The 24,074-nt window shown below is 42.6% G+C and overlaps 2 long non-coding RNA genes across 2 annotated transcripts; both read left to right on the top strand.

Annotated features, from left to right (window-relative positions):
* Nucleotides 1–210: 210 nt before the first annotated feature.
* Nucleotides 211–24,074, top strand: LOC116062417. Its single transcript, XR_004107957.2, has 3 exons — nucleotides 211–224; nucleotides 5,080–5,083; nucleotides 23,929–24,074. It is a non-coding gene; the product is annotated as an uncharacterized LOC116062417 (long non-coding RNA).
* On the top strand, nucleotides 23,070–23,803 carry LOC116062416. The gene is made up of 2 exons (XR_004107956.1): nucleotides 23,070–23,207; nucleotides 23,672–23,803. It is a non-coding gene; the product is annotated as an uncharacterized LOC116062416 (long non-coding RNA).

Here is a 24,074-nt window from a genome sequence, read left to right as displayed (position 1 = left end):
GTTGGGTTGGAAACTGGAGGGTCGCTGGTTCAACTCCCCATACGGACCAAAGTATGGTGGTGGACTGGTAGCTGGAGAGGTGCCAGTTCACCTCCAAGGTGCTCTTGAGCAAGGCACTGAACCCCCAACTGCTCGGGGCGCCTTTCCATGGGCAGCTCCGTCACTCTGACATCTCTCCATTAGTGTAATTCAGGCCTTTGTGTCATGTATATAATAATAACAAAGTGAAAACATAATTTCCTGTCCCTTCCCTCGATTAATAAAGTATACATTATTATTAGTATTACTACAGGCAAAAAGGAAGAAAATAGAGGCACCTAAAATTGGTGCTTGGATCAAGAATATGGGGCAATGTATGTCCAGGACATGATAAGCTTAGCTTAGCAAAAAGCCTGGAAGCAGGGGGAAACTGCTAGCCTAGCCTAACATGAAAGTGTGGTTCCCCTTTCCCTTGCTTTGTTCTTAACTTCCCTCCCCTCTTCCATTTTTGTTTCCCTTCTTCCTTCCTTTACCATCATCTTCCATTTCTTCCCTTTTTTTCTTCTTTTATTTCTCTTCTCATTCCCCTCCTCCCTTCTTTCTTACTTTCCTCCTGCTGTTTCTCCACATCCTGCTGACTCGGCTCTCTCACCCATTTCCTCAGAAAAACTGCCTTTTTTTTCATGCCTTGTTTCCAGTATCACATTCAGAAACAATTTTCTCTGTATCGTTCTATGAGCTGGGCGTCTCCTTGGAGTTTTATGTCTGTTCGTCACTGAAACTCGGGGACGGATGAGTCATTAGTCTTCCTGTAGGTTTTTTGCTGCAGACTGAATTGCGTCTTTGTTCCTATAAATCTAATAAAGAGCCTGATTGCTTTTGCTAATCATCCTGCGTCTTCCTGCTGCTGCTTATTGCTGCCATTAATTTCTGAGATAACTGGCCCTCTGCTGAGGCACAGAGCCACAGATAACAATACTGAGTGTGTCTTTGAACAGATATTATTTGTAGAATCGAGGAGGTTCACTTTTATTTTCTTCCTGCGGTCCTCGCAATGCTCCTTTCGGTCACGCTCGAGTGGGTCCACAGTCGCCTCGGTGGGCTCACCCTGCCCGCCCTCCACACAGTCATTATAATGAACTACACTTTCTTGTGTAACTTTAAATAAAGTAAAGTTGAGAAAGGTCCCTTTAGCCTTCGGTGAATCCTTCAGAGGACCTGACAGATCAACCGTCACGCTACGCTTGAGAAAGACAAACGGTGCACAACAGGTTTACCTACATTCACACCATAAGTCTTAATGCTTAATTCGGATTTTTTGCTCAGATCTGATTTTTTGTTTGGCTGTTCACATGACCTTTTAAAACGTGGCCTATATCAGATTCCAGTGTGAACTGTTTGCGGTTTTGAACTGACCCGCATGCGCAACAGAACAATAACAATGAACGATGACGCAGCACGCTGCTGCACTAAAGTTAGGGAGGTTATGGAGGAAGTAAGCATTTTCACTTTTATTTCAAAATGTTTGTGTAATGGCAGCCGTAACATTAATGAACAGGTGCTGAGGAGAAGAATGAAGAGAAAGAGAGCCAAATTGGCTATTTTGGCCTTTTGCGGGGCTATGGCTGCAAATTCACTACAGAGGTCTGTGTGGATGCAGAGACGAAGCCAGGAGTAGTGGGACTGCTTTGTGAATAGAGACACATCACTGTTCTCCATTTTGTAGACCTAGTCAAGTTTTTAATGTTACTGTCTGTGTCTAGGGCTAACTCCCGCCGGTGCAGAATTGTGACAAATGTCGATGTAGATTGACGTAAAAGTCACATCAAATCCGCCCTGGTTGTTCACACTGAGGCCGCATTGAAAGAAATCAGACCTGGGTCTGACTCAGGACCACATATGGAAGTGGTCTAAATCTGATTTGATAAAATTCGATTTGAGTGTTCACACTACTTCTGAAGAAGTCTGATCTGGTCACTTGACCCCAAATTTTTTTGATTTGGGCCACTTTTGCCTGCAACGGTGGCCCAAATCATGCCTGTCTGAACAAGAACTGCTCACACAGTAACTCACAGAGGCAGTGAAGGAAGATGTTCAGTTGCCTTGCTGAAACGAGTTATACCCCAGCTCTATTAGAGTCTAACCATGAATCACATTTTCTATCAGATAATGTAGAGGTGTAAACAGTATATTTACCTCTGGAATTAGTGGACAGAAGTAGAAAGTATAGAAAGTAGTCAAATGGAGTTTTTCACTATAGTACAAGTTCCTCAAAACTATGTATACTTGTACTAGTTATGTCCCACTTGTAGGTAAAAAAGTGGATTAAAAGAAGAAAGTCTTCCAAAATAAAGATACTCTAAGTAGGAGAACTGATATACAGAAGATGGATTCAGTCTGTTTATTCCTGATATTTTGGAGAAACACACATTCAGTCCCTAAATGCATAAGAAATCCTCCCTCATTACCAGTATTTCTATCTCGTGTGCTGAAACGTGCGGCCTTCCGCGCCCCGGCCGCTACGCGTCTCCACATCGTCCAGCAGCAGGACGTCCGCGCTGAATCTCCATACAGCAGCACTTCCTTTCCTCCACGCCGCTAATTAGCCAGAGTCACAGCGCGCCAAGCTGTCTCCGGGGTTTTATTTTACTATGTTTTTTTCCTTCCATCTCATCTGTGTGACAGTGTTTTTATTTCTCGTTCTGTTTTTAATGAGAGCTCTGTTTTTTTATTTTTTTTTTTCACCCCGGGCCGGTTTCTTCAATTTATTTTCCCTTTCTCCTTTATTTTTCATTTGTCATTTTGTGCTGAAGAAGGCGGCATGGAAAGGCCTCACGTTTTCTGATAACCTGAATGGAAATGTTGTGATCCATCAGGGTTCAACAATTAGCCTGGAAATCCAGACCCATATCCGAAAGATTAAGGGTCTGGCAATGAGTAATGAAAACTTGAGTGGTGGCACCAAGCATGCATTTGAAAATCTCACTGAATGCAATTGGATAACACTACGACCAATCACAGCAATACACGGGGTGACGAATCCCCATATGCAGCGGAGCTAACTGGTAGATTAAACTCTTAGCTACCAGGGGAGCTAACTGGTAGATTAAACTCTTAGCTACCAGAGGAGCTAACTGGTAGATTAAACTCTTAGCTACCAGGGGAGCTAACTGGTAGATTAAACTCTTAGCTACCAGGGGAGCTAACTGGTAGATTAAACTCTTAGCTACCAGGGGAGCTAACTGGTAGATTAAACTCTTAGCTACCAGCGGAGCTAACTGGTAGATTAAACTCTTAGCTACCAGCGGAGCTAACTGGTAGATTAAACTCTTAGCTACCAGTGGAGCTAACTGGTAGATTAACTGGTAGATTAAACTCTTAGCTTTCAGGGGAGCTAACTGGTAGATTAAACTCTTAGCTACCAGCGGAGCTAACTGGTAGATTAAACGCTTAGCTACCAGCGGTGCTAACCAGTAGATTAAACACGTAGCTACCAGAGGAGCTAACTGGTAGATTAAACTCTTAACTACCAGAGGAGCTAACCGGTAGATTAAACACGTAGCTACCAGAGGAGCTAACTGGTAGATTAAACTCTTGCCGTATCCGGTCGGCAAAACAGCAAAAACGTCCTTCTTGCAAAGGAACCATTTGAGCGCCGTCTTCTGTTCCTCTTTTAGATAAAAAGCCAAATCTAACTCGTTCATTGTAGCGGCCAAAGGCGTTTCAAACAACTGCTGTTCATCCGTAGCCATCTTGCAATGTTTACTAATGACTTCGACGTCGCAGCGCTGTCGTCATCTGTTTAGCTCGCCTATATCAGATACACCGATGTGACTGGTGCAGCTTGGCTACAAGGGCACAGTTAATGAGCATCATTACTGAATACCAGAGTGACTCACTGAGCAAATTCAAATTGTGCTCTCACGAGAACTCTGGATTTCCAGGGTATTTAACAATAAGGGTTGCCCGAAGTAAAACGCCACGTCGGGCAAGTCAATATAACAACCCAATTGCCTGTTCGGGCATCATCGTATTGTAAATAATGTCATCGTTCTCTTGCCCCCGTCAGAGAACGCTTGTTGAATCATTTGAATGTGCTGTTGGCCAATCAAAATATGAGTTGGTGCTTGGCTCTTTTGATTTGTTGTTTTCGCTTTGAACGCTTTCGACTTATTATTGACTTTAAAAAACAAATCTACGTTTTTTTCAACAGTTTTGACGTTTTTCCCACGTATATTTTTCATGCTATTTTTTTTCCAAAGTTTTCAATGCTTTTTGACAGGATTTTTTTTTAAACTTTTTTTTACACACTCTTGCCGTTTTTAAAACCTTTTTTTTCTGAAACAAAAACAATTTTTAGGGGCTTTAAAAATTGACTTCCGCCAGTACAATATTTTTCCATTCGCCGGATAAGTGAAAAAAACCCTCAACATTGAACCCTGATCTAGAACCAGATACTTCTGTCACCGGAGCATTGCCACTAACGGAAAAAAGACCTCTGCCAAACATAATTAGGCTCACGAGTGTGTGGTCTCATACACAGGAAATTAAATAGTCCTTTTAGAGCCGGAGGGTACATCCAAACACTTTGGAATATAATTATACTCTGTAAAAAAGCCCATTAATCACTGGTGTATTGATTTTTCCTTTTGCTAATGGACAGTGTTGTCTCTCGGCTCTCCAAGTGACACATCAACAAATAAAGGACATGGCTCCCAAACGCTTTTGTTCGGTGCCTAATTGGTCACAAAGAGGGTTCAGCTATTTAACACGACGTATCAAAGACTGTCCTGCACATGCAGCTGAAAGTGAGAGGAGACCCAGTGGGGTTGAACGATGCGTTTTGTACCTTGGCTTGCCAGTCAATATTCAGATTGAGATTCAGATCCAATGGGAATCAAAATGCAGATCCTTTGCAACATCATATCGATCTCCGGTGTAACTCGCACGTCCTGAGTCCTCTGAGGGACATTTAAAATATGACAGATTATCATTTTAGTGGTTTCGTGAGGGTGTACCAGTGGGTCAGACATTGGGTGGACAGGAAACCTCTTTGCATACAATCAATAGAAATATTTCATTTTAATTAATATAAAGCAGTAATGTCACCTTTCTGTAATCAGGGGAGCATTAATACTTTCCCACATCCCTATGTTCCCACAGTTTCCACATTTCTAAGATTTTTTTCAAAATTAGGCTCTATGTTCCCACATTTCCTTTTTCATAAATTTGTATCAGATTTTATCCCCCTATCTCCCAATTTGGTAGCCAATTACACCAAACCTATTATCCAGTAGCAATGGACTACAGATGGAATGTAACCCTAACCCTAACATAGGGCCTAATTTTAAGAAAAATCTTAGAAATGTGGGAACATAGGGCTGTTTTGGAAAATAGGGCCTAATTTTCAGTGGAAAAAAAAATTCTTAGAAATGTGGGAACATAGGGCTGTGGGAACATAGAGCTGTCTCTGTAATCAGAAGCAAAATTAAGTATTAGTTGGGGCCAGCGGGAGAAACACTACTGCACATATTCAGATGGCCGCATATCACGGAAGTAAACCCGGAGGCTTAGGTTCAACTTTAGTTCTGCTGAATCGCACATTCTGTGCACCAAAAGCGCACTGAACAAGCGTTCAAACGAACTCTGGAGCGGTTCGTTTGTGGCGAGAATGTGATCTGACCTCAAACCGCACCGACTATATATACTCCGCATGTCTGAGCTAAATGGCTCCTGTAGCCAGGTGTGCTTTGCAATCTGCCATGCGTTGAGCAGCAAACTGTAGCAGCTCGCAATGTTTCTCTGACAGAAATAGACTGTGGTCACTCGCATTTCCGTGGTCAAACCAGCCGCTGCTATAGTTGGAGACGGACGCCGGCAGAGCAGAGCGAAGTCTGGATGAGCAGAGCAGACGAACTGCAGTAACGTTGCTCACAAAACAATGTCTGATTATTTAAAGTGCTCATATTATGCTTTTTCCCTTTCCTTTATTGTGTTATATATATTTTTTTGTGAAAAAGCCCAAAGTCCACCCCAAAGGGACTTACCATCTCCAACAGAAAACACTGTTCACAAACTGCTCCAAACAGCTCTATTGTAGTCCAGCCTTTACTTCAGAGACAAACGTGGTCACTTTGGAACACACGTTATAATGCTCGCCTAGCTGCTAGCATGGCACGCCCTCATACTCTGCTTCTGACTGGCTAGTAGTCCTTACCTAGCTACTTTCAGGGCACGCCCTCATACTCTGCTTCTGACTGGCTAGTAGTCCTTACCTAGCTACTGTCAGGGCACGCCCTCATACTCTGCTTCTGACTGGCTAGTAGTCCTTACCTAGGTACTGTCAGGGCACGCCCTCATACTCTGCTTCTGACTGGCTAGTAGTCCTTACCTAGCTACTGAGCATGTGCGACTCCCAACAAAGATGTTACAGAAGTGAGAGGTCTCACTCTGTAGCTAAAACAGAGAGCTCAACACACAGGGTGAAAAGAGGAGCTGCAGCAATGTGCAGTACAACAAAAATATGTTTCTTTAAAATTAAACCATGTAAACCTATTCTGATATAAACTCTAAATACAATCATGAACCTGAAAATGAGCATAATATGAGCACTTTAAATGAAATGGGCTGGTTTGACCATGGAGATGTTCAAAACACAGGACCTTCTTCCTGTCCTTAAGCGCTAATAGGGATACATTTTGGTTTGCTGCGTTTTTCTCCATGTGAAACCAAACCAAACCGAAGGGGAAAGCGCTCCAAGTTTACAAACTCATCAACTGATTCAGACCAGAGCAAACAAACAACTGTATAGGTGTGAAAACGTGCCTAGAAACTTTTTGGTGTATGCGCCAGGCAAGCAACTCCATTGAACTAAATAGGCGCCACTTTGGCATCCGGGATCCAGTTAATATAATACGTCCTTGCATAGGCATAATTTAAGTACAACCCCCCAATAATCAAAATTGGACTGTGCAACACCCCCCAAAAACCTATTATAATTTCCTTTACATAAATAAAGACATGTGCACCATAAATTGATTCAGAAAAGGCACAAATTGTTGCAGAAAAGAAGTGATTGACGTTCAATCAATTCAACCCCCCCCCCAGTGTTGAACCCAAAGTTGCGCCCTTGCGTCCATGGCCAGACCACACACTCTCCACGCCTCAGCAGTACTTTGAGACTTTGTCTATGGCAGTCAACAACAGATGTTGTGAGGAGGCAGGTACACCGCTGCTGGAGTCCAGAACCCCACCAAGTACACGTTTAACTTCCTGCCAAGAATACAGAATAGTCCTCAACAACACACTGTACCCTGGTGAACAGTACAACAGCTCATGGAGACTGGAAGGACAAGTTCCCATGCTTCATCTTTTATTCCTGCATAGGTAAAAGATATGTTCCACCATCCCCCGACAGAATCCACAAATACTTCTGAATGTAAAGCTCAACAAATGGCCAAAGTTTCTTCTACAGACTTATTTTTTTACCTTTTAATCTGCAGGAATTTCAACATAAACGAAAAAGCAACCCATGTAGCATTTTCTCTCCTCAAACCTTGTGTTTTGCACATATTATAGTTGCATATGAACAGTTTGAATGATTGTGTTTGTCAGATGTTGCTGCTGGGTCAGCAGGGTCAGCACATTATTACCAATTAGTAAATGAGAGCTGGTTGAGTCACAATATTAAATCCAAAATGCTGCATTAGTTTGTATTCGTAGGTGGACATCCAGATGAGGAAATGTGTCATTATTGACCTCTGTGCTGTTCTGCTGTCAGGATGCAAAAACATAGTAGAAACACTTCAACAGAGGCAAAATGTATGCCGTGCCCAAGTGTTTTAGCTGCGCACTCTTATAGAATAACATATTTATTGTCGACTGTGTGGGCGTAAAGAGCTGTTTTCTTCATAGTTTCCCTCATTAGGCGTCAGCTTTATAAGGAGACTAAAACTTTACTTTTCAGCAAACAAACCTCAAACTACAAAGTGTATGTAGGAAAGACGGTATTTTCTTCTTATTCTTCTTATTTATTGAATTAATTCCAGGTATATTCAGAAATTTCCAATAACTTGAACATCTTACATAACAGGTTATCATAAAACAACACAAGAGTGGGACGGCTCTAGAGCATTTTGCCTTGGTTCTCCATACTCTATACACATATACTCACTGTTTTTTCATGTGTGTGTGTGTGTGTGTGTGTGTGTGTGTGTGTGGGTGGGTGACTGACTGAGAAACAGATTTATGAAACAGATGTAGCCACCATCACCCCCCACTCTCTATGCATAAACACACATATACAACCAAGTCATGAAAGCACTATCAACATTTACATTTTTTTTAATTAAAACTAAAAATAAACTCTGCAAATGCTCATATGAGTACTATGTGCAATGCCTTTTTTTTAGATTTTTTTTTGGGGGCTTTTTCCCCTTTATTTCAGAGTGACAGTGGATAGAGAGATGGGGGATGACATGCAGCAAAGGGCCGCAGGTTGGATTCGAAGCCGGGCCGCTGCAAAGGCCTCAGCCTACACGATGCGCACGCTCTTACTGGGTGAGCTAGAGGTCGCCCCACAATACCTTTTTATGTGTTTTTTTTATCTTTTTATCTTGAATCTTAACGGGGTAACTGGGAACACCTGGCCAGTGTTCCCTTGCTACTTAAGCCTGCCATGTGTCGCTCCCTTCACCCTTTCACCTACCTGAGATTGCTTTTGCTAAAGCTTTAGTGCGTAACTTTTTGATATTAATGAACGTCCGTTACATTCAAGCCATTGCCAAATTAGTTGCTACAAAGCTAATTAAGACTATCAGCTCCACACAACTCTCTCTGGATTTGTCAGTATGGCTGTGTTCAGAAGATTGTGGCGTCCGGTGACTTTCGTGCTCAGAAATTCGAGTGAAGATAATGACCTCTTCTGAAGAGTCCATCATGTTTTTTTAATCCTCCGTGTCCTCCTTGGCTACTAGCAACTGCTTGGAGGAGGGGGGTGCACGATCACGGAAGAATTGTATCATGTGGACTAGGGATGTCCCGATCAGGTTTTTTTGCCCTCGAGTCTGAGTCATTTGATTTTGAGTATCTACCGATACAGAGTCCCGATCCAATACTTCTTTAATATATAAAAAAAGAATAAAGAAGAGTGAAAAAACAGATCCAGGATGTTCCTTATTTTTTATTTAATTCACCTTATTTTAACATTCAACAACTCTGTTAACAAACAGAGTACTTCTGTTACATATCTCACAGTTTGCTATGGCAATGTTGTTGTCATCAACTTTATAATACCTCCAGACCGCAGACATACTCGCGCTTTCCGCTTCAAGCTGCTTCCGTGTTCTACTTTGCCGGCATTTAACCAATAGCGTCTCTGCAACAAAGTGATGTCATGCCGCACGTGTTGCTGTTTCTGTGTGGAGTCAAAAGGGTCTAACTCTGTGCCACCGCATAACTATAGATAAGTTAATGAGAATATATATACATATATATCCGAGTCCTGATCGGGAGGTAACGTCCGATTCCGATCGAGTCTGAAACCACGTGATCGGGCCCGATTTCCGATCACGTGATCGGATCTGGACATCCCTAATGTGGACGCACCGACCGTGTTGTTGTCATTACTTAGAATTCCTCATGGGGGAGACACAAACTACGCACTATAGCTTTAACATTCACACCATGGACCTCACATTGGTCGTTGCGTTCATACACCCTCATACACCACTGATCTTGACTTCCACACCCCATTGTCCTTATGTTCAGACTGATCTCATGAAGTGGCGTATGTATGACATGCCAATCCGTATGCCATTTTGGCATGTTATCAAGACACATAATCGCTTTTTAGCGTGTTTATCAGTGCCGTTTGGCCTTCATTGACCTACATTGACATACATTACGTGTGAATTATCGCCGTAGCGAGTAGTATGAAAGGACGGAAGTCTGCGGATGGATAAAACACAGGACTTTCACCCAGGAGGGCCGGGATCACGTCCTGCGTCCTGTGTAACCGTTTTATTTTTATTTTTTTAAGCCTTCCCCCAATGTTCTTTTCCTAAACCCAACCGTTTATTGTTTTCCTAAGCATGTGACGTTGGTCACCGCAATGTGACGTTGTTCTCATGATAGCACGCCACGTTCTCGCGAGAACACACTGTATACAGCGTAGACATACACGTGGATAGCTCAAAATGCGTACAGATAACACGCCACTTGGCTTTAGGAAAGTGGCGTGTATGTTTACGCAAAGTCATGATGCCATGTTGTTATGTTTGCATTTGTCTTCAATACGTTTTAGTTGGTTAAAGCTACAGTGCGTAGTTTCTGTCGTTTCTGTTCTGATAGGCTTAATTCGCTTTGGATCAACTCATTTGGGAATCAAATTAAAACTGCCCATATTCTGACTCTGCACAGTTTATTTCTCGCATAAAAAAAGTCTTACAAGTGAATTCAGTGCTGAAATAGCAGACAAAAATCTTTCTCTCCACTCTTTTTCTACTTGCCAACCTCCTCCTTTCCTTTCCGCTACATCTTTCTTTCCTTCCCTACTCTTCTCTTTGTTTCCTATCCCACCTCTTTCTTTCCTATCTCGTGATCCTTTCCACTTTTTATTAGAAAAGGTTTTTGTAGAAAAGTGAGTTACACTGATTTCTTGTTCCTTTCCTATCTCATTTTCTTTTTTCCTGTCTTTTTCTTCCTCTCCATTTTATTCCCTACCTCCTACATCCTTCCCCACCTTTTTTCTTTCCTACCCCTTTCTTCCTTTCCTTTCCTTCCTCTTCCTACCTCACCTCATCCAGGCAAGTGAGCTCTCTGACCTACAGGTCCAGCCTTATAATATAAAACATAATATTCACAGAATATGTAATACATTTTCTCCATAAAGTTTGGTTTGTATGCCTCACGGTGATTTGTACGTGATTATAAAAATAATTTGATTAAACTAATTTCATTTCTGTTCCAAATTGCCAATTAGTTCAAATCAAACTTTCATAAATTGCCGATTAGTGCCTTTAACAAAACAAATGAGAATGAAAGAAAAATAGATAGTAGATAGTAGATCAGCTGCTGACCAGCTTAATCAGGGAGAGCGGAGGCAGGTTTACCTCATTAGGTCCTTTCTGTAGGGAGGGGCTGGGCAATGCTAAGGTGTAGAACAATTGGTACGATAGTTCTGCAGTAAATGACATTTTTATAATATTTGGGGTGCCTATTGTTGTGGGTGCACATATATGTATAAATAGTAATGTCGGCAGTAACTGATCTATCTAATTGTAATGATGTTTTGAGAAACTAAGTGTTAATGTTGCTTACTCAGGATAGCTCACCCTATAATCACCTGTGCAGGTGGTAGGGTCCAATTAGGGGCGGCTGAGGTGAAAGGGCTTCAGGAGAAGAAAGAAGAGACTTGGCAGCTTGCTGTGAGGTTGCTGGCTGGTTTGTTTGCTGTCATTGTACCTCAGTTTAATATATTTTATTTTTTTTGGTATGAGTATGTTTTGGTGTCGTTTTGTTAATAAAGACATAAATTGTGCACTTTAAAAGCCTCCTCTCCAGTCTTCAATCGTGACATACACCACACAGTAAAGATATTATCTGCTGAAAGTACAGAACACAATACATATGAATAGTTTAATATACAGTATGGTGCAATATAAACAGAGCTTTATAGTCAACAAGCTGCTTTATTTGTCATGATTGAAGGCTCTATACAGTATATTGCGCCCACATAATTAATTTGTTCCAGCAACAATTATGTCTCATTTTTAGTTGTATAGTGCCAGCGCCCTCTAGTGGCCGCAGGAAGTAAGGTGAGGAAGTATAAGAGCAACTAGTCTTTATCGACGACGTTATATTTCCAGGAAATTCCGTCGGATGTCCCTCATTTAGGCACGATGTCACCTTCCTCTTTCTTTGTGTTTATGAGGACTATGGTTAACTGCTCCTCAGATCTCTGCAGGGTAAATCCAGACAGCTAGCTAGACTATCTGTCCAATCTGAGTTTTCTGTTGCACGACTAAAACAACTTTTAAACGTACACGTTCCACCAAAACAAGTTCCTTCCCGAGACTATTTAGCAGAGGCACCGTGGCTCCGTCTGTGTCTTAGCACCGCCCAAGACGATTGTAATTGGTTTAAAGAAATGCCAGTAAACCAGAGCAGGTTTTTCTCCCATCCAGGAATGCTGTGTGGACTAGCCAGACCCTCCTCCGCAGCTCTGTGGAGGAAGGTCTGGCAAAGCGAGACTAGTCTGTTTGTCTCCATCATCACCCCCCACCACTGCCGCCGCCTCATCAATTACACCCCCACTTAAAAAGTCGACAGCCAATTGACACAGCGTTGGTTGTGTTTTTCAACCACTGGTCCAATCGGAGCCGAGTGTGCAATCCATCTCCTCTTCTGTCGCCTTAGGCTCTCCGTCACACCGCAGGAACGAGGAGGAAGTAGATTTTAAAAAGCTGCCGCTCATATTTCCTTCCCTCTCGTCTCTCTCCAGGTTGTTGTTGTGATGGTTTCCATCAATACCAATCTCCGCTCAGACACCTCCAATCCAACAATCTTGAAGTTTTGAACACAAAAACTTCTGAAGTTATTTTGTCCTCTCTGATATTGACTTAAAAAAAGGAGGGAATGAGACAAAAATACACTCCTCAAAAAGTTAGTGTTTTACTTTTAGTATTTTTCAAACTATTTTGCTTTCTGAATACAATCATTTAATTGAACATCTCGTTATGCCTTGAGATAAAAGAGTGTGATATTGTGCGTTGAAATGACACAGAGCAATCAGGTCACCTAGTAACTTCACTATTATTTCGAGAGCTCACAGTTCATAGTCATGTATTCGTTATGTAACCTGTATGTGACAAAATAAGAATTAACCCTTGGCCACCGGAACCCGAAGGGTTAATCAAATGTCCACCTGCTTATTTCCTACAGACTCCTCTTCTCCTCCTTTACTATTCTACATACTCATTTTGTTCTCTGCATGCTGTTTTCATTTCACCTATTTTCCTTTCTTCATACCCTTTTTTTATTTAGCCTATACATTATCCTTTCCTATCCTCTGTACCTGCACCTGTTCTGCTCTACGTCTTCCTTTCCTTTTCCACCACCTCACCTCCTTTCCTTTTTCATTTTCTTTCCTTTACCACCAGTCTCTTTCCTATTACCTCCTTTCTTACTTATTTCCTTCTGTTTTACCTGCCTCTTCCTCCCTTAATCCTTCTTTCCTCCCTTAGCTTTCATTTTCCGACATGCCTTTCCTGCCTCCTCCTTCCTTCCCTTATATCCGTCTTGACTTCCCTACCTCCTCCTCTCCCTACCTTCTTCTGTCCCCTTTCTCCCTCTTTCCCTGCATCTTACAAGATCTTCAAATGATAAATAAACAGCAGAGTTGCATACTTTCCTCTCCAACCCGGGCGGAGCTGTCGTTTGGGTGTCCTGCCCAGGATGAGGTGGGGATGGAACCACCAACTCTGTGCTTAATCAGGCTGTTCTCATGAAGCATACATTCATATAGCTACGATAAGTTAAGCACTGTAATTCTGATGCATTCCACGTTTTTTGTTGTTGTTGCAGTATGCACCACATTGACTGCTGCTGTATAAGATCGCTGTGGACTGTATGGAGAGGCGGTCGGGTTGGATGGGTGGGTCATAAAAACACAGTCCTTTAAAGCCAGGGAGCGGAGTTCGCTTCCCGGGGAAAACAAAAGACTTTCGCCCACGAAATACGTGTTCCTTGGGAGTGTTTGAATCCAAACCACAATCTTTTTTTCCTAAACTTAACTAGTTTTAACTAACATTTGGAGCCTAAACTTAACTTTAGCTGCCACATATGCTCACTTTTTGTGGCTTAAACGTAACCGTATTGTCTGCTGAAACGACCGGCAGCTCGCGGTGCTCTGTATTCGGCTCAAAGTCACCTATTCTCTGGTTAACTGAACCACCAACTACCACTGACCTGACGGAGCACCATGCGGAGCACCGTAGCCGGCGTCTCAGCGCTCTGAAGCGGCTAAACAAATCTACTAACTGCCGCTGATACAACCGAGCTGTGACCGAGGTCTGTAGCCACTGTAGCCGCCTTCACATGACCAGCTGGCGGCCTCCTAGTTTCGTAGGATATCTTAACTGACTTTTCCTCCAAAGCCACCCTGAAGGTAGCCAGGTCCTACCAGACTCTGGTACATTAGCCAGGTCCTACCAGACTCTGGTCCATTAGCCTGGTTCTACCAGACTCTGGTACATTAGCCAGGTCCTACCAGACTCTGGTCCATTAGCCTGGTCCTACCAGACTCTGGTCCATTAGCCTGGTCCTACCAGACTCTGGTACATTAGCCTGGTCCTACCAGACTCTGGTCCATTAGCCTGGTCCTACCAGACTCTGGTACATTAGCCTGGTCCTACCAGACTCTGGTCCATTAGCCTGGTTCTACCAGACTCTGGTACATTAGCCTGGTCCTACCAGACTCTGGCACACTAGCCTGGTCTTACCAGACTCTGGTACATTTCATTAGTCCAGAGAGTCTGGCCACTCTCCACTGACAAGTGTTAACTTCCTTGAAGGTGGGTACTCTGTTGAAGTTTAAAACTATTGGATCTGCCCAGAGCCACTCTGGATCTGCTGTAACCAATCGCTAACGTTTGGTCATGACGTCGGCGTTCGCCTTAGCAACTCTTTCACCACTAACGGAGCGAGCTGGAAAATCAAACTTTTCCCGAACCCCGTGGGGAGGAGGGCCACAACATCATGGCCACCAACAAAACTCAGCAAAGATTGTTCTTGCTCGGGCTTTAACTTCTGGATATTCAGCAGCGTTGCCACAACGGACCGAATAGCTTCGCTCGCATCTTTCTCCGCGGCCATTACGGAACTACAACTCAAGCTAGCACACGACCTCAACGTCATAGTTCTCAGCCACTCCCTCTGTTCGCTGATTGGACCGGTAAAGATAGAAGAGAAAACCCGCGAATATACCGCAAACTCCAGACGACGTACTGAAGGAAAATGAAAATTGAGCGGAAGTACGTAGAAGGGCGGAGCCAGGCTACCCTGAGGGAGCTCTATCTGAGGAAACAGGCCTTCCCCCTGAACTGTCCGGGGCGGTAACGGCATGGCTCTGGTGCTAACCGCTGAGCCACCGTTCCTCTCTGCTGTGTGAATAAATGAGAGCAAACACGGAGCCGAAGTAACCGAGTTGCTCCTTCAGCCTGTTGAACATTTGCATCATTTAAAGAATTACAGCCGGGAGCGGACTGTAATCTTCAGAACCAACTACACCCCCTTTACAAATATTTCCACCCGCCCGCCCTCACCCCTCCCTCTGCCTCTCAATGTAACATTAGCCCATGTAGCTGTCGGCTCTGATATATTGCTGCTGCAGCCAGCTGGCCGGCCGCTGGACGGGGGCTTCCCCTGACTGATTCTTTATGCCCACCAAACTGCATCTAATCTTGGCGGGAGTGCAGCGGGGCTCCTCATCAGGCAGACAGCGGCTATAAACAATGCAGATTGATTACCGCCCGGGGTGCATTTAATCCCGCTCCTGCAGGACCCAGAGTCTCTTCTTAACGCATGTTGTTTTACTGTCACGCTACACTAACACTGGCCTGTCATTAGAAACGAAGATTGCATGTTTTGCATTAAGTTTTTCCCGGGGATGGCAGTGATAGGAGCACTCCTCTGACCCAGCCTCTTATCACACCCGTCGTAATTGCATTAACAGAAGAACGATGCAGCGGTTTCTTCAGATTAGCGCGGCGAACCCTTCCCCGTGTCGGACCCCGAGGCACCGGTGCGGTAATAACAAATCTGGATTTAATTTGTCGGATATCTTGGCAGAAGCTGAAAGAGGCTGACGGGGAGCGGCAACCACGAGGGCCCTCTAATGTGATGCGTTGCTCCTCGTAGACATTAATGCAGAAAGTTGGTGAACACTGGGTGAAAATGACACTAATTTATGACCAGCGCGCCGTCTCAGAGCACTTAAGACTGCAGCAGGAAGATGTTGTTCAACCCCAGAGGCTGCATCTTAATCCTCCCAACAATCCCTCCCACTGAGAGGGATTCAGACTTCCAACGACACGTCTGGGGCCACCGATGTGACCGGTGGTCTGATCCCAATGTGTTTTTTATCATGAATCCATCAGCTCTCACTTCATTCTGCAGCAGATTAGATAACGGCAGAGCCGGTTTTATTTGAGCCTGCAGGGAAATTCATCCACAGCACCGAAACCGAAGCAGCAACAAGGAAGTGACAGAAAGACATAAAGCACGCAAAACGCATCATAAACACAGAATGAAAGATTAAACTCTTCATACATCCAGTTTATTTCACCATAAAACATCACACACACACTTCAACGTGTGAATATAAATCTGTACTCTACAAACCTGTAGATGTATGTTCTCATTACATAATCTACAGGTTTGTAAAGGTTGGATTTTGAAAACGATTAAAAGAAAAGACATTTAGGCCACATTTTTTCCATCAGCTCCTTCCTTTCCTTTTGCATCCTAACTTTTTTCACTTATCTCTGTCTTTTCTTCTCTAAATCTTTCTATACATCCATACATTTTCTTTTCAGTATCTCTCCAAATATTTCGTTTTATGTCATCTTTTCCATTTCTTTTTCCCTACTTTTGATATTCCTCTTTTCCTAAACTTTTTTGGGGGGCATTTTAGGCCTTAATTTCTGACAGGACAGCTTAGACATGAAAGGGGAGAGAGAGATGCAGCAAAGGGCCGCAAGTCGGAGTTTAACCCGCGGCCGCTGCGGCGAGGACTAAGCCTCTTTATATGGGCGTGTTCTCATATGAGCCAGATGAGCTACCCAGGCGCCCTTTTTAATTTCTTTTTATTGGGGTTCTGGTATTCAATACATATATTTCAGTTCTAGCTATGTATAGAACCCCTTTTTCCATGAACTGAACATATTTTACATCCATACATTTTCTTTTCCTTATCTTTCCAAATTATTAATTTTGTTTCATGTTACTCTGTGGGTAACTTCTGCTACTTTTTAACTGGCTTCCATGCTGCTTTCTACTGTTTACTAACAGTTTTCCGTTGCATTTATGACGTTGAACGTGACACACCAGAGAAAAAGTATATATATTATATTGAAATAATGATGTAAGAAGATACTAGTAACAACAAATATCAATTTAACGCATTCAAAATGCCCCATTTTTTTTCCTTCTTTGTGTCTTTACTTGTGGATTGACAGACTGACACATGCTGTATCATCATCACAAGAGGCTGTCAAACTGTCTGTCCTCCTCCGGTTTAAAGCAGCGAGACGCACAGATCTCTCCAACAACTGAACAATTGTTTCAGCAGCCTCTTGTCTCTCCCACGCAGTATCTCTTTTAGCGAAGAAAAAAAGACGCAGTTCATCTCAACAACATGAAAACCAATAACTCTGAACCCCCTTCGCAGCGTCGTATTCGAGTTACCAAACGAGTCTGAGTCAGTGCTCGAGTTTATGTAGCCTATTTCTAATCAGGGGCATAAGAATAAAAATTAGTTTCCAAATTTGTATTAATGTAACAAATTTTGACAAGAGAAGTCCGTAACAAAATGACAATGGATTACAAAAGATGAAAGCAAACAATGACAGTCTGTAATGAAAATCAAAAATCAAAGAAGAGTCTGATTCTGAGCAAATAATGAAGATCAAATCAAAAGCATCATGATAGTCTTTTGCTTGTTTTCTCTCTCTCTCTTTCTCTCTTTCTCTCATTCTCACACACACACACACACACACACACACACACACACATTTTAAATGGGCTGCCAAAAGTCTGGCCAATCTACATTTCATGGTTTTAAAATCTGGCCCAAATGAATTTTTAATTGAACAGCCCGGTAGTGCATTATCACTTTAAATGTGTTTATTTGTATAATCTTATTTTCATGTATGTAATTTGCATGTATGTATGCTTTTAATGCCAGTTTCTTTTATAAGAACGTTGGGCCAATAAAGCTTAAAAGTCAAATGATGATAAAGAGAGACAGAAGTGTGCGTTCAGGGATGTGTGTGTATTCATTTATTCATATCCTGTGTGTGCATGAGAGAGACAGTTGGCACACCAACTTTCCCAGGAGGATTTCCTCTCAGTGAACTGATCTGACAGCTGTGTGTGTGTGTGTGTGTGTGTGTGTGTGTGTGTGTGTGTGTGTGTGTGCTCTCTCTTGTACCTTTATCTTTGTGAGGGACCAATGTTTCGACCTGAAAGAGTGAGGACATATTGAAGGACATGTTTCGTAATAATGTGCGGACACTAGTAAGAGTGGAAAGTAAGATCATGTTTAAAAAGTGATGGTGTCTAAGGTTAGAGGATAGGGAGCGCATTATATCAGTGGAGGTGCTCACAAGTATAGCGCAGAGTGTGTGTGTGTGTGTGTGTGTGTGTGTGTGTGTGTGTGTGTGTGTGTGTGTGTGTGTGTGTGTGTGTGTGTGGAGCTGCCAGGTCGCTGCAGCCAGTGAACATGACATTAACATCAAAGAGCAGCTCTGTGATGATGATGATGCTCACTCTTCCTCTGTAACTCTGAACGTCTTATCATCATCGTGTGCGCACACACACACACACACACACACACACACACACACACACACAGTTGAACTGGTTAAGATGTCACAGATTTTTCATGATGATATAATCCAAATGTGTTGATCTAATGATCAAAAGTAAACTGAAACTACTTTGTGTCCCTGCAGAGTCGTGATGCATCAGTAGCGCCCCCTACAGGCTGCAGTGTTCATGGCAGACACAAAATGTGTTGGAGTAATATTTATCTTTCTGTATATCTGCATCTCTCTCTCTCTCTCTCTCTCTCTCTCTCTCTCTCTCTCTCTCTCTCTCTCTCTCTCTCTCTCTCTCTCAAACTGGTCAAGGCAGATTGAGATTTAAAAATGTCTCGTTAAAAGTTTGGCCTACGGATGTTAGAGGAACAGTCAGACGTCAACAAAATCATAAGGTTTCATTCTCTGGGGACCATTATTATGCACAGCACACTGCAAAAATATGTGGAATACATTACAAAATTACAGTGCTTTACTTTTCGTAGCTATGTACGAATGGTTCATGAGAACAGCCTGCGGAGAATCTCCTGATCTCAACTTAATTCAAAGGGGTGTTTTTTTGGCATGGGAAACAGACGATGGAAAACAGACTGATGCTATAAAAACGGGGTGAAACATCAGCTGGGATTGACTCCTGATTGGTCGGACGGATGTATGGGCGGGACACTGATATCGCGGCTCCAATGCCCATTCACCACTGCACAGACTCTGACTCCTAAATTACAAGACAGCAGCTACACTTTTGTACAGCGGGAGAAAGTGGATCGTCCATCTCTGAACTAATTAGACTCAATGTAATGTGGTTACTACTACAGCTACTGTAACTACTACTCCTTCTTCTCATTCTGTACTACTGCCAGCACTGTACTACCACTACTAGACTGTGTGTCTTTGTTTTACTTACAGTGTTATTAGCTGTATTTTCTGCAGCTCTATTTCTCTCTGTGTGTTTGTGGAATTGCCTTTGATTACAGAGCTTCATTACATTTTATTACAGCAGCCGCTGCTCTCTACAGTACATTAAAAACTCAAGCAGCCTCAACTTTTAAAGATGTGAGATATTAGCACTGACTGCCGTCTCCACATCTCCTTTCACAACTTGTTTTTATTGTCAATTACAGAGGTGCTCCTGACTGTTCCTGGATGCCTACACTCCCTGTGACCTGTTTAATGAAAACTGAGGGTGGAAAAAAATCTTTTATGACAAATCCATCTTCCTGAAATATGTGGTGATGGAAGCATTATGGCGACAAAGTGAGCACTTGTTGGTTGGCGAGCTAATGTCAGGTTCAAGTCAGGTTTGTTCAGTAATTACGAGCAGCGGAGTGTGAAAAACTGTTCACGTTATCCTTCTACGTAGTTGAAGACTGAAGGAACTTCAGCTTACAGCTACGATTCGTCCGACTTGAGAAAAACTACAGGAAGTGTTAACAAAAGAGCAGCAAGATTGCTTCATAGCCACAATCACTGGCAATTCAACATTCTCATGAACAGTTCATATGATCAATCAATCAATCATCAAACTTTATTTCTATAGCACATTTCATACAAGTTAATGTAACACAATGCGCTTCGTACAAAAGCAACAAAATAAAACTTTGTTCAATTAAACAGTAAAATACATACAAAACATATCACGTATATTCATACGTACATTCACGTATAGAACACGCATGCACACATGCACACACACTAAAGATTAACATTGAACAGCGTCAAACTCAGTTATTCATAGACTTTTGTAAAAACCATGGTTTTCAGCCTTTTTTAAAAAGTGTTCAGTGTGGAAGCCTCTCTCAGTTCCTTATCATTGGGGCATAGACACAGAAAGCAGCTTCGCCTGCTCTCGAGTTACAGTGAGGGATGGTTAAGAGACCGCTGGCTGTGGATCTGAGGGTTCTTGCTGGTTAATATCTAACGAGCATGTCTCTAATATACTGAGGTGCAAGGCCATTGAGAGCTTTATATACTAGGAGCAGAATCCTAAAATCAATTCTAGCCTTGACTGGGAGCCAGTTGTCGATGGAATTATGTCTAAAATAAGGCCCTAAGGCCTGTCAAATCGGACTCCAATTTATTAATTCCCGCACCTTCTTAAGTTTACCAGAACACAAGGATCAATCTGAGACGAAGAGTTCAGTTAAGCAAAGTTTACTGTGTCCAGCATAAGACACAACAATTGTGGGTTCACGAACAGCATATAAGTTTCCCTGGCAACATACTGTACATTAAATCAGAGCTGGTCTACCAAGATCTCGTCTGAAATGAACGCTGATCTGCGTTTTCCCTGTGTATTTAGTCTCTCCTCACAGGGGAGTATCTCCTAGTTTCTAGATAGAAACTGTTATCTTCAAAAACACACACACACACACACACACACACACGCACACACGCACACACGCACACACACACAAGGTAGGGACCTTGTGGTGCAACTTCCTCGTCTGTTCTGTAAATTTAACTACCTTTCCTGTTCTTCTGCTTATCTGTCTAGTACACAATGCATTCTTATGCCATAAAAGGCTTAAACTATAGTTAACGGCTTAAGTTTAACCTTCTATGCGTCAGTGACATTTCCTTGAACCACTTCCTCAATGACTGCACACAGCTTCTTTTGCAACGTGCACAAATTTTACTTTAACTGCTGATATTCTACACAGTGTAAAGTCTAAGGACAGGTGTAATGTGTTCAAACTTCTTTGTTCCAGTCAGAATGCGTGCAGCTAGCCTAGAAATCTAGACGACCCTAGCGGCAGCCAGGGTCAGTCTAGCAACTCTCCGTTGGCTTGCGAGTTGGAAAAACCAAACTCTGGGCGGGCTTAACATATTGACGGCACAGTTGCGACGGTTCCGCGTGAATTCCCTGCTACTTGAAAACAAAGAAGATGGCTGCTGCTGCTGGAGAACAGCGGTCTTTCGAATCGGCTTTGGCCGCGACTCTGGAAGACTTGGAGTTCAGCTTTTCTTTGAGAAAAGAACAAAGAACGGCACTGAAGTCATTCTTAAAAAAGGAAGATGTGTTCGGAGTTTAAAGTTTAATCTATCAACTAGCGTTGCTCTGGTTGGTTGGAGAGCTATCCTATTGCGTGCAAAGGGAATTTGAAAGACAACCATTTATCCCTCCCCTCGGATTGAGCCCTGCCAATGGTGAGTTCCTAGACCCAACATCTGGATGTGGGTCTGGCTTGTCAAGCTAGCGTGCAGTCACATTTTGAAATAATTGTAGTCGCTGCACAGCTGATGATATCGTACAAAAAAAAACTTATGCACAACCTTTTCATAGCCGGTCAAGTGACAACCGGTCACATGACAGTTAAATGTTAATCATCGTGAGGTGACGGCCCTTTTAGCAACTGTTGCAGTTAATGTTAAGTCAAAGTGTTTGTTTACATGTACCCGTGTATATATGCCGTCAATAGCACGCCAAACCTGTAGGTGGCAGTGTAACGAGAAGCTCAAGCCCATGTTAGCCAATCAGAATCCCGAAAATAGCAACAACAGCAACGAATCACTTCCTCTTTCTCTCTCTCGGCTGCCTAAACCATATATGTCAATGGCCTAAACCTCCGTTTGTCTCAGTTTACATGCAAACATGCAAACGCAGTTTTCCAAGATCTCCACTTTGGCCGGAGTTTTTAGAAATAATCGTTTTCTGTGATAAAAATGGGGTTTTCGTGTAAATGAGAGGCCAAACCGCAGGAAAATACCTGCGTCTTCCCTTCGTGTAAATGGGGTATAAGATTAAAAAGATTGTGGTTTAGGTTAAAACACCGGCCCCCCTTAAGTAGTACTCCTGGGACATGAACACTCGTTTCCTGGGTGAAAGTCTTGTGTTTTCTCCTTAACTTCTTCCGGGACATGAACTCAGCTCCCTCGCAAGGAAGCCCTGTGTTTTAGGGCCCAAACATCCCCCCCGACCACCTCCCTACACAGATCTTCACGCTCTTATACAGCAGCAGTCAATGTGGTGCTGACAGTAATAAATACGTGGAACACATACGAATTACAGTGCATTACTTTTTATAGCTATATGTATGAATGGTTAGTGAGAACAGCCTGGGTAGTAACATGTAGGCCTAAATAAAGTCCAACACTTGTACGATTGAGTGAGCTAATTTAAAAGGACCTGTACTTTGTTTGTCTGTATTTCGTTTCACTGTTAATGAACTGCTTCAAATAGATAACACAGCAAAAGTTGCTAGTTTGGTACCTAAACATAACTATGTAGTAGTAGTAAACCTAACCAAACTGTGACTGTTTCACAACATTAACGACGTGTTAGTGTCATGGTTGTGTATGTTTCTGTTTCCTGTTTTATTTTGTAGTCTCTAGGTGTTTCTCAATGTCAAGGAAGGATCCTTCGAAGCCAGAATTTCGAGGATGCTACGTCATCAACGTCCGTCGAAGGATTGTTCCAATGTCGAGGATCCTCCGAATTCCACCAAGGACTGAGTCCTTCGTTCGGAGATTTTCCCATAGACAGCAAAGGATGCATATGTGTATCCTTCGCGCTTCCATATTACCCACAATCCTATGCGCGCGGCTTTGCTGGCTCGTTAAAAAAAATTAAATGGCGGACCTAAGCGGGAGTTGGAGCGGCATCGCTGACGACGAAATAATCATTTAACTGTAAGTATCTTTAGTGTTTGTCGTACATGTGTTATCACCGTTAATATGTTACATCAATGTAAAGCTTAACGCTTTAATGCTGGTACTAACTGCTATAGTAATTAGGTAGATACACCCCGAGTTAACGTTAGCTAACCGAACCTATCATTTAACATGCTAGGCTGTTAGCGAGCTAGGTTGCTGTCTTTTTGTGCCATTTGTGTTTTTAAAGTTTAAAATCCGGTGGCATTTTAATCTCTTTTATATGTTGTTACGCTATATGGGTAACGCTAGCAGAGATTTAGAAATGTGTGTGTTTATCAGTTGTAACTGCAGGATGAGAGGTAACGCTGTACCTTGTTAACTTCACTAGCAACGTTAAATCAGTAGTTTCCCATGTAAAAAGTATAACGTTGCATATAACGTTACGTTATAACATTCATAACGGTAAACGTCTTTTTCTTGTGTTTGCTGTCTTTTAACAGGGACAAACGAAGGCGGTCACTGATGATGGGAAAGCAAAAAACAAGCAGGGAGACTGGCCAAAGAGAGACGTTGAATAGATTATTTGCTATAGCCTATTAGAGATTGGCATTCTGAAAATAAATGCATTAAATTAACTGGTTTGTCTGTGTCATTACGTTTTTGGGTGTGTATATAATATAAACTGTTTTTCAGTGTCTATTTCTGACTGAATAATTAGTGTGAACTGAAGGCAGGGAAACATTTTCAATGACGCAAGCACGCAATGACGTGCACTTGCTAGCCTGTTCCATTGTACATGTTCTCCGAATGCTAAGGAGGAGCCTGGCCTAGCCTCTGAAGGATCCTTCCTTGGAAGGACTAGTCCTACCAAGGAAGGATCCTTGACATTGAGAAACGGCTTCT

This window comes from Sander lucioperca, chromosome 1, assembly GCF_008315115.2.
Source record: "Sander lucioperca isolate FBNREF2018 chromosome 1, SLUC_FBN_1.2, whole genome shotgun sequence".
NCBI lineage: Eukaryota > Metazoa > Chordata > Actinopteri > Perciformes > Percidae > Sander > Sander lucioperca.
This window is presented reverse-complemented; position numbering and strand designations above follow the sequence as displayed.